The 11,942-nt window shown below is 48.8% G+C and overlaps 1 protein-coding gene across 1 annotated transcript in view; it reads right to left on the reverse strand.

Moving 5' to 3' along the window:
* LOC140459634 (lysyl oxidase homolog 2-like) overlaps positions 1-5,149 on the reverse strand; it is a 66,091-nt gene extending 60,942 nt beyond the window's left edge. Inside the window, exon 1 of the mRNA XM_072553941.1 lies at positions 4,972-5,149. The gene's annotated coding sequence lies outside the window, so the exon portion shown is untranslated. The remainder of the gene's footprint in view (positions 1-4,971) is intronic.
* Positions 5,150-11,942: the final 6,793 nt, after the last annotated feature.

Raw genomic sequence — 11,942 nt, forward strand, 5'->3', positions numbered from 1 at the left:
AACTTCTCTCTGGAATTAAACTAACTCATTCTTTGCCAGGCTTTCATGGAGAAACCAGGAGTTGTATTGCTGAATGCGCAGTTAGATGTGATGTAGAGATCAGGCCCGGTATACCGATGTAAAGAGATTCTTTCCTGCATCTGTGTGGGCTGCCCCACACCCTGGAGAGAGTACCACTCTCATCTCTGCAGACCACTACAACAAAATTGAAAATTCTTGCATGGTTCTCTGTCTGGGCATCTTGCAAGTTTTGAACCTTCTCTGCCATTTGATTTTTGGTGTCCACAACCACTTGCAGAGTCAGACATTTCTCCAAAGGGATCAGCTGAGTGGCTATTACCTCCAAGAAAAGCGATTGATGTAAATGGACAATTTATCGGATAAGCAGAGGTACACAAATCCACATGTTTCAATTACCTTGGAACCAACCTCCAGAGGTGTCACCACAGAGAACCTCAAACCAACCAAATCACCAACCTTCAAAAAAAAACATGCACCCTTCGTACCTTAAAACAACTTAAAATTGCTCAACCTATACTCCCACTCTGTAATCTGTGTGTGCGTGTACGCCCTAAAGCCTCCTGTCCACCATCTACTTGGGCAGCTCAGAGGCTGGGAATACTGTGGGGAATAACTCCCCTCCTGACTCCCTGAAGTCTGTCCACCATCGACAAGGCACAAGTCAGGAGTGGGATGGAATACTCCCCACTTGCCCCTGGATGGGGGAAGCTCCAACAACACTCAAGAAGCTCGACACCATCCAGGGACAAAGCAGTCCCCACTTGATTGGCCCCACATCCATAAACATCCCCTCCCTCCCCCACCAACCCTCAGTAGCAGCAGTGTGTACTATCTCCAAGACGCACTGCAGCAATTCACAAAAGATCCTCAGACAGCACCTTCCAAACCCACAACCACTTCCATCGAGAAGGTCAAGGGCAGTACATACATGGGAACACCACCCCCTACAAGTTCCCCTCTGAACCCCTCACCATCCTGACTTGGAAACCTCTCACCGTTCCTTCACTGCTGCTGGAACAAAGTCCTGGAATTCCCTCCCTCAGGGCATTGTGGGTCTACTTACAGCAAACCTACTGCAGCGGTTCAAGAAGGCAGCTAACCCCCACCTTCCCAAGGGGCATAGGGACAGGCACTAAATGCTGGGCCCAGCCAGAGGCTCAGGTCCAATGAGAGAATAACTCTCTCAGTGTGTCAACATTCAGACTGTGCGTTGTATTCTAAATCCCACAGCCTCATAATGTACTTGGGATGTCTTAGGACAGGCTCTCAGTGATAATCCACCACTACTCAGACATGTACAGGCTACCCAGTGCAGTTAAGGCACAGAGGGCGAGAAGATGGCAGCCTGTCCCTTACACCCTGCTACAAACCTGCATCTTGGACATGTCACTGTCTCCCTTGTCCAAGCAATAGCGAACGCACAGAAGACAGAGCACAGAAACAGGCCACTTCCTCCAACAGATCTTGATGGTCCATGTGAAGCTCCTGTATTCTCTCCCCATCAACATTACCTCTTGACCCTTTCAGCTTCACGTTAACCCAGCTTGCCCTTCAGTGCACTGATCCTGTCCATTCCCTGTGTGAGCAAGTTGCACATTTTTCACACTCTGCTGGGGAAAGCCATTTCACCTGAATGCCTCCCTTGATGTACCAGTGACTATCTGCTGTTTCTGACCCCGGATTCAGAGGTCTGGTGGCACAGTAAGCTGTATTCCAGCCTCATGATCAGGAACACCATGTCCCACTCCCACTCTACGGCTTGTGAGCCATGGAACGGGCGTTTGCGACATCACCACCCAGGCTGGTTCTCAGAAGAAAGTGAAAAAAATTGAAATAATCAACCCTTTTCCTCGCTATGTGCTGGATAGTGACTCAACCCCAGTACAGAACCTCAGTTATCCGAACATCAACTATGCGAATTTCGGATTATCCGATACAAGATCTTCCTTTGTTTAGTTCACTGATCTGATCGTAAACAATCAGTTACCCTATCCAAATATTCCCCGCCTGACCTGTTTGGATAATCGAGGTTGTTCGGTATTGTTCCCATCTTCACTTGCATAGATTTTCTTCAGTGACTCCCAGCACATTGACCGAATAGGATCCCCTCCATTGCTGTCCCTTTTCCAGGTCAGGCAGACAAGCTCACACCCTCTCTCTACTCTGACTTTAAACAGCTTAAGATTTGGGGGCGGCACAGTAGTTAGCACTGCTGCCTCACAGCGCCAGAGACCCGGGTTCAATTCCCACCTTGGGCAACTGTCTGTGTAGAGTTTGCACATCCTCCCTGTGTCTGAGTGGGTTTGCTCCGGTTTCCTCCCACAGTCCAAAGATGTGCAGGTTAGGTGAATTGGCCATGCTAAATTGCCCGTAGTGTTTAGTGAAGGGGTAAACATAGGGGAATGGGTCTGGGTGGGTTGCTCTTCGGCGGGGCGGTGTGGACTTGTTGGGCCGAAGGGCCTGTTTCCACACTGTAAGTAAACTAATTTGCTTCCAGTTCTGCTAGCCTGAGGATTTCCATCAATAAGAAATCGCCTTTCTGTTGAAATGAATCTTTTCCTCTGAACTTGACTGGCCTGTGTGCCCTGGCTATTTGCTTTTTCTGTGCCTCAGAAAAACTCAAACAGCTAATAATCAGCAATGATCAAATGTGCAGACAGCACACTGAATCAGGGAGCTCAGGTCTTGTGATTTCTTGGAAAGGACGTCTTTAGGTCACTGTTCTATCAGATTTTCTGACCGCCTTTTCAAAAATCGAGATCAGACCTTCTCGGTACTGAAAACCAAAGTCCTATTTACCTTGACTTTAGAATCCAAACTCCCTTCCAAACATCACAATCCACTGACTCCCTCCACATTTCTCACTGTCTCGGGAAGGCAGCCAGCATCAGCAATGGACCCTTCCATCCCCAGGTATGATCTCTTCCAAACTCCTCCACAGGCAGAACATACAGAGGCATAAACACATGTACCAAAGATTCCAGAACAGCTTCTGCTGTTATTTGTATTCTGAACGGACCTCTCAAATTTTTAATTTAATGTTGACCTCGTTCTTTGTACACCTACAATGCAGCTGTAATACAGCATTCCTTGCCCTGTTCCATTAGCCTCATGCACTCTGGATGATCTGCCTGTATCACACTCCAAACAAAACTTTTCACTGTACCCTGGTACATGTGACAAGACTAAAGCAAATCAAAGATTACCAGGTACTGTTACATTTTGTCACAACTGCTCATCCTGATCAAACAGAAATGAGACCATACAAAATACAAACAGGATTAGGCTGAATCTCTCAAGCCTACTCTGCCATTCAACAGGATCACAGCTGACTTCACACCCTTTTCCCCTCACCCTTGTTTCCCCGTCTGATCAAGAATCCAATGGGCTCAGCTTTCAATGCATGTGAGCAAGCTCTCTGTGGCGTGGAGGGACAACAGGAGTGAGATACTGAAACTGCATGATCAGCCACGATCATACTGAATGGTGGTGCAGGCTCCAAGGACTGAATAGCCTGCACACATTTTCTGTGCTTCTAAATGTGGGGATAGCCTAGACTCTCACAGCTCACAAAGTGCCCTGATGTACAGGAACAGACAGATACAGAGAGAGAGAGACACACACACAGAGACAAAGGGGTAATGCCACATTAGGACAATACTGCGAGAACAGCACATTTCTGAGGCAGGGATTATGAGACAGAATCTGGGAAAGCTCCCTCCCAGTTTGTTCCCAGTGTGGACATATTCAGTGGCTGCTTCAGGACAAATGCAGAGAGAGAGAGGACACTGGAGTGGGAGAGGGAAGGCAGGGAGGATTGCAGTTTCTGAACTGTCTCAGCCTTTTGCAGAGCTGCCACTTGGACAGCTAGACATGAGGAACTGGCTGGAGACACTGCACTCTCACTCCAAGGACACTCAGTGACTTGGGATCTCAAAATCTCTTCCTGCCAGCTCGCCACATCCTCAAGCACTGTGACAATCCCATCCACAGGAATCATTCCTTTAAGGGAGAGGACTGGGGATTTGCGGGGGGGGGGGGAGAAGAGGGGGGTGGCTGTACACAGTAAGATCCCACAAACACCATTGGTGGGGGGAACAAGGGGCAGTTGATCCCTTTCCCCCATTGTCTGGGTGAGGGTCCCTTCTAAGGGCTGACAGGGGGGTGGGTGTGGACAGGGACAAACCTGGCAGGGGTCAGTGAAGACAAGACGCGGGTGAGGGAGGTGTGTGTCGTTTGCTGGGCGAGGGAACACGGTCTCTGCCCCAGGACCCCAGGTTTGGGTACAGCAGCGTAGTCAGCCTCAACATCTTCCCCAGCAACACCTCTCCGACTCTGGGCTGAGCGAGAGAGAGAGAGAGAGAGCGCGCAGGCCATTCGGCCCCACGGCTGTGGGCTGCCCCACGGGTGGTCGATCTCCCCCCCCCCCCCCCAGACCACAGTGGGGGGATCTCCAGCGCTCAGTTAAGCTTTCACACTGCTCCCCCCCCCCCCCCCTCCCTCTGCTGGGCTGCAAAGTCTACTTGCAGCCTTCACATCTGAGCTGGGGACTCCGGTTAAACCATCCGCCCGCACAAAGAGACGGAGGAGCTCATTATAAATCACTCCCAACTAGAGGAGCTGTGCAGTTTACCGTCTCCCTCCTCCCCCCACCTTTCCTGACCCTCTCCCCATCCTGGGATAAGCGGAAAATTAAACTGGGAGCTGTCTGACACAGTGAACAGCCATGGAAATTCCAAGGGCTGAAGGCAATCCCTGTTCCCCTCCTCTGACAAACCCACACTCTCTCTCTCTCACACACACACGCACACAAAGAACCAGACATTCCCATACAGCCTTCAGCTTAATTCTTCTGCAAAAGTTTGCTGGCAACCAGAGGCAGCAACTTCGGCTGGGCTGGGGAGGGAAGAGGAGCAAGACAGGTCCCCACAAAACTGTTCGGTCACTTACCCAGAAGAAAGTCCGAGCGAGCTGTGGGATGCGGGAAAGAGGTTCCAGGACAGGCGAGCAATCAGTCCCCCAAAAACTCACCACTCTCAATGAGGATACTGCCCACTTGCCTCAGTCCCAACTTTGCATCTTGCCGTGCCCTCCCCCTTCCCCATCTCCCCTGTCACTTTTAACCGCTTGCCCATTGGTGTGTCAGGAGATGATCAGAAACAGCAGCCAACCAATAGCGAGGAGCCCCCTCCCCAAAAAAAACCACACACACACAAACTCCTGCCCCAGAAAAAAAAACGTCCCCTTTGTCTGCTTTGTTGGGAGTCGATCGGGAGTGGAGTTGCATTTCACTTTGAGAACACACACGTCAAAAATAAAATTCACAACTTCATTTTCAACTCTGGTTTGATCAGAGCATCCGTCCAGTCCGGAGAGCCCCTCACTGGAATAAAAGCAAAGATACCAAGGATGCTGTAGCTCTGAACCAGTCCCTGGACGAATGGTGGGGCTCTGGAGAGCAGAGAGACCTCAGGGTTCAGGTATATGTCCCAGGAAGACAGGGTGGTTCATGAGGCACTGAGCACACTTGCCTTCATTGCTCAGACCTGTTCACAGAGTCATTGGGATGTACAGCACTCCTCCATACCGTTAACCATGAACCCAGTCCCATTTGCCAGCATTTGGCCCATATCCCTCTCGATTCACATGCCCAGGAGAAAGTGAAGATGCTGGAGATCTGAGTTGAAAAGTGCGACGCTGCAAAAGCACAGCAGGTCAGGCAGCATCCGAGGAGCAGGAAAATCGATGTTTCAGGCATAAGCCCTTCATCAGGAAAGTTACTGATTCCTGATGAAGGGCACATGCCCAAAACGTCGATTCTCTTGCTCCTTGGACGCTGCCTGACCTGCTGTGCTTTTCCAGCACCGCACTTTTCAACTATTCAAATACCCATCCAGATGCCTTTTAAATGCTGTAACTGTACCAGCCTCCACCAATTCCTCTGGCAGCTCATCCCATACACACACCACCCTCTGTGTGAAAACGGTGCACCTTTTAAATTTTTCCCCTCTCACCCAAAACCTATGCCCCTCTAGTTTTGGACTCCCCTAAACTGGGAAAAAGACCTTGGTGTTCAAAGTTTGTGCGAAGATTTGTAGCTCGGGTGCTCGTTGTTGTGGCTCTGTTCGCCGAGCTGGGAATTTGTGTTGCAGACGTTTCGTCCCCTGTCTAGGTGACATCCTCAGTGCTTGGGAGCCTCCTGTGAAGCGCTTCTGTGATCTTTCCTCCGGCATTTGTAGTGGTTTGAATCTGCCGCTTCCGGTTGTCAGTTCCAGCTGTCCACTGCAGTGGTCGGTATTTATTTTGGTATTTATTCTATCCATGCCCCTCATGATTTTATAAACCTCAATAGAGTCACCCCTCGGCCTCTGACGCTCCACGGAAAACAGCCCCAGCCTATTCAGCCTCTCCCTGTAGCTCAAACCCTCCAACCCTGGCAACATCCTTGTAAATCTTTTCTGAATCCTTTCAAGTTTCACGACCTGTTTGCAGTCACGCTGTGGGTCGCACTGGCAAACAATGATGGGGTGAGAGGGATCAGAGCCAATGAGATAGCAGCTCAGGAGATAGTACATGATGGAGATAGCTCAGACCCTAACACTTCTATTTGTTAACAAGGCAAGTCAAAGGAACTGTGTTCCAAATGTGATTCTATGTGCGTGGGCACATGTGCACACATGTATATCCATGTGCACGTGTCTGTGTGTATATATGCATGTGTTTGCATATAATAGTGTGTATGTATGTATCATGAGCATACACGTGTAGGCATCTTTGTGTGCACACGGTGGGGCACAGGACATTATTTCAACAACGACTTACATTTTCTCGTATCTTCAACACAATGAAGTACTTGGAGTCACTCCTGAGAAGCACTATGAAATTAACCTTGGTGCCAAGCCACATTTGGTGATATTCAGTCAGATGGCTTTGGCCACAGAAGGAGGGTTTAAAGATGTGTGTTAAAGCAGCAAAAGGGGAGGTGCAAAGAAGGATGGAATTTCAGAACTTGTGCCTTCACAATGCCAGCAGTGGTGCACCAACTGAAAGCAGGTATATTCAATAGGCAGGGACTTAAGCGACAGAGGCATGTGCGAGAAAGGACACAGATAATGAGGGATGAGACCGAGACAAATTTAAAAACACAGTACCAGATGAACAGGGATTGGTGTGCATTGGGCCATGGGTGACAAGAGTTTTGGAAAGATGAGAAATATCCAGTAATGCATGAAAATGCTTTCAAATCTCAGAAAACACAATGCTGTTGTACTTGGCTTGGTGCTCATTTTGCATTGACAGAAAATATGATGGCTTCACATTTTCCACTCTGGAACTGGCAGGGTCACAGACACTGATGTTTCCAGAGCAAGCTGTCCTAGCTCAGCCAGACAGAGGAACTGTGAAAAAGAAAAACATTCACCCAGAGCTCCAAGCTCACAGGTTCAAAGCCCAGCACAGGGATACTGACAGACGCAAAGAGAATGCAGCACCACAGCTTAGCAATGAGATGCCAAACTATTCATGTATGTAAAGAAGATCAGGGTTGGATTTATCCATGACTATCTGAAATGAATAACAGCCTTCCAAGTGGAAACATGTTCTCTCCATCTTGCTGACTGACCTTCAGAGGTTTCAGCTTCCCCACGTTCCCTTTGCTATCCTGATACCAAACACTGACAGACAAGTCAATCGTCCTGGAAGAAATCCCATCCTGCTTCCCAATACAAATCATTATGTCAGCGCTGCGCTCATCACAACTGCGAGGGGACAATTCTCACTTTGTCTCCCCATTCAGATCACAATGCCAGAAAAAAACAGCAAGCAGTCCCTACTCTCACAGCACCTTCCAAATCCAACTCCACCACCACCTATTAAAATAGGAAGTGCCGGAGACACCCAGCAGGTCTGACAACACCCGCACAGAGAGAAACAGGGTTCATGGTTCAAATCCGGTGTGACACTTCTTCAAAGAGTCTTCTTCCTCTGAAGGATGTTCAATTTGGAAGATTTACTCTGCTTCCCACTCTCTGTGGACCTTCTGAGTTTCTCCGGCACTAAACAATCATAGAGATGTACAGCACAGAAACAGACCCTTTGGTCCAACTCGTCCATGCCAAACAGTTATCCTCACCTACTCTAGTCCCATTTGACTTGCTGATTTTATTTCAGATTTCCAGCATCTGCCATCTTTTGCTGTTTGCTTTTGCATCCTGTGGGATAACAGAAGCAACTGCAGGGGAAAGACCAACACTGTTAAGTTCACCTCCAAATCACACACCATCCCGAGTTCATAGAATTCCTATTGTGTGGATATTCCTATCACATTCACACCACCCCTATGAAGAGCATCCCATCCAGACCCAGCACCCGACCTGACCCCTGCATTTCCCAAGGCCAATCCACATCACGTGCACATCCCTGGACACTATGGGGAATTTCCTGTGGCTAGTCCACCTCACCCACAAACTGAAGCTTCTGGGAGGAAACCCACACAGGCACGGGCAGCATGTGCAAACTCCACACAGACAGTTGCCCGATTCTGTATTCAAACCAGAGTCCCTGGCGCTGTGAGGCAGCAGTGCTTACCACTGTACTGATACAACTAGTTCAGAGCTCGACTTGCGAGTGGACTGGTCTTTCCTTCCTGACTGCTGGGTCAAAACCCGAAGCCCACATCCTTGCAGTCCTGTAGGTGTACCTACACCTACACAGACTGTAGGACTTCAAGAAAGCAGCTCACCCCATCACCTTCCCTTGTGATCATTCCCTTACTGGTCTTGTCAGGGACACTCACATCCCATGATTAACTTAAAAGAAAACACACAGCAGAGTGCATCTGGACGACCCTGATAGACAAGATCCTCCCCCCCCCATCACCCTGACAAACCGCCTTGTTGCTGTGTTATTTTACAATGACTTGGCTGTGAAGGATTTGGCGATCCACAAATATGCAAGCAGAACAAGTATGGAATAACCAGATGCAACAGTGAAGCATGAAAGCTGTCACGTAGCAACCTCTCGCAGAAGCACCAGCTCAAGCACAAACCCAGGCCTATAAAAGTTGCACATAAAATGGGCTGGAGATACATAAGATGATGACAGCTATCTTGGAGTCAGCTTCAGAAACTGCGAGTTTGAACAATGTCCAATTCTTCACTGAGCCAAAGAATGACTCCAAATTCTTTTTCTTAAAACAGAAAATGAAAAATAAATAGTGCTGAGCAGACAGAGTACAGACAGCGAAATGCCACAGTGCAATTGCTGGAAAGTGACAAAATACTAATTGCTGCACTTGAGTAGGTGCAAAATGGCACATAACGTTTTGGTTGGAAGCAGCATGGATAGATTTCACATCATTCAGATTGGGAACTTCATTTTTGCTTTGCAAATACTTCCTCCCTTCTCCTGTGCCTCATTCCCCTGGCCAATTGCCTGAGCTTGCGATTAAAGTACGAGAGTTTTATTGTGGCAGTGCTCATGACCTTAAACTGGTCCCAAGTGCTTCACAGCCTGCAGCCTAACTATCAAGCACCCTCACTGGGGGAGCAATCAATTTGCACACAGCAAGCTCACAGGAGCGCACGCAAACATAAGCGGGCAGATGATTTGCTTTGGTTGTCAAGAGATGCAAGGGGCTGGTGTGGGCTCGGTGGCACTACCGTGAGACTTTACACCAGAAGCTCTTGGCTTCAAACAGCAAGAGCTGGAGAAACGCAGGTCTGACAGCATCTGTGGAGAAAGAAACAGCATTAATGTGTCCAGTCGGGTATAATTCTTCCTCAGAACAGACTCTCACAACACTCTCAGTGCAGTGCTGAGGTAGCACTGTGCTGTCGGATGTTAGAACAATGAAACATATCCAACCAAGAGGGCAGAGGGGATATTAAGGACCCTGCCCATCTCAACATTTTCTCATCAACCCGTTCAGAGATGTTATTACACCCCTCTAGAACATGTGGGGCTTGAACCTGGGCCTCCTGGCTCAGAGGGAGGGACACTACTACAACACCATAAGGACCCTCAGCTAAGTGCACCTCCCTGATACCCTCAGGCGGTGATCCAAGGCCTGAATCTGCTGAGCCTCCAAAATCGCACAGGGTTGTTACACAAGATCGGGAATTTTCAGACATAAACTCACAGGCTCTGCGGCTCTAATTCAAAGAAGAAAAACCAATAGTACCTGCATTAACAGTCAGGCAGGGGCACAACAGCAGGTACAGCTTTCAATGCCATTATTCACGGGCAAGAACCAGAATGACCCACTGTCTCCCTCCTACAGAGTTAGCCCTTGTTACCCCTCACTGAGACACTGATGGGATCTTTGGATGGGGAATTCATTGCTGCAATATTGCAAGCCACTGAGCTGCTCTTGTAGCCACTGTACTGATACAACTAGTTCAGATGAGAGCTTCTGGTCAATGGGTACCCCCCCAAGGATGCTGACAGTGGGGGATTCAGTGCTGGTGATGCCAGCAGATGATGGTGATGTGGACTTGCCATTTTGGGACGCGGCCACTGTCCCAAAGCACTTGAATTACTTGAATATTACTTGCTACTAGTCAGCTCAAACCATATTGTCCAAGCATTTCTGCATCAGGGGGCAGACTGCTTCAGCGTCAGGGTGGTCTTAAAGTAGTCCTGAATGTAATCAGATAACCTCCCCACTTCCCACCCTTGATGAAGATGGGGAGAGATGAAGCAGCTGAAGATGGTTAGGCTGAGGACACTAACCTGAGGAAGAGCTGCAGCGAAGGCCTTGAGCTGAGATGACTGACCTCCAACAACCATGACCACCTTCCTGTGTGCTCGGGGAAAATCCAGGCCACAGCCCCGTCATCTCTACCAAGGGTATGTGAAGCAGGCAGGTCTGAAATGCTTACTCCGAGGCAGAATAGGCATTGAACCTCGGAGACAGTTGCTGTGGTTACAAACACACGTCCATGCGTATTTGTGGTCAGGGGGCTATGGATAGGGCTGATCAAAGCTCCCATGGCCTTTCCATGTGGGAGGAAACTAGAGCATCTGGCAGAAACCCACACAGACACGGGGAGAATGTGCATCGTCGATACAGACAGTCAGGCGTAAGTGAAGACTGCAGATGCTGGAGATCAGAGTTGGCAGTGTGGTGCTGGAAAAGCACAGCAGGTCAGGCTGCATCCGAGGAAAAGGAGAATCAACGTTTCGGGCAAAAGCCCTTCATCAGAATATAGACACTCACCCGAGGTGGAATCAAACCCAGCTCTCTGGTGCTGTGAAGTAGCATTGTAAACCACTGAGCCACCGTGCCATCTAAGAGAGGTAAACAGGACAAAATGCAAACCATTCAACACCCTGCAATTAAAGAACACCTCCATCGTAATAAAACATGTCAAAATGCTTTACCGGAGAGCTCACAAACAACATTTGAGACCAAGTCACTATGCAAGTATTCAGGCAGGTAACTAAAGGTTTCAGTCTACATGGTAGGTTTGAACAAGTTTCTTGAAGGAAAGGAGGAAGAGAGAGAGAGAGTGAGAGTGAGACAGACAGACAGACAGACAGAGATAGTGAAAGACAGCAAGTGTGAGAGAGAAAGTGAGAGATAAAGACATAGAGAGTGTGAGAGAGACATAGAGAGATAGTGAGAGTGAGTGAGACAGGCAGAAAGAGAGTGGTTGCAGACGCTCGAGCCCATGCAGGTGAAGACACAGCCATTGGGGTAAGCTGAAGAGGTCAGAGAGACAAGAATGCAGAGACCTTGGAGTATCCGGAGGCTGGAGGACATTACAGTGTGACAGGAGGAGTGATACCACATAGCAATTTGATAATAAGGATGAGAGCTTTAAAGATGAGGTTCCCCATCAGTGAGGGGTGCCAATGCAGGTCAGCAAGCCATCAGATAATCGTTCAGTGGGATTTTGTCCAAGTTTGGGTGGATGCAG

The sequence above is a fragment of the Chiloscyllium punctatum genome, chromosome 35 (assembly GCF_047496795.1).
Source record: "Chiloscyllium punctatum isolate Juve2018m chromosome 35, sChiPun1.3, whole genome shotgun sequence".
Taxonomy (NCBI): domain Eukaryota; kingdom Metazoa; phylum Chordata; class Chondrichthyes; order Orectolobiformes; family Hemiscylliidae; genus Chiloscyllium; species Chiloscyllium punctatum.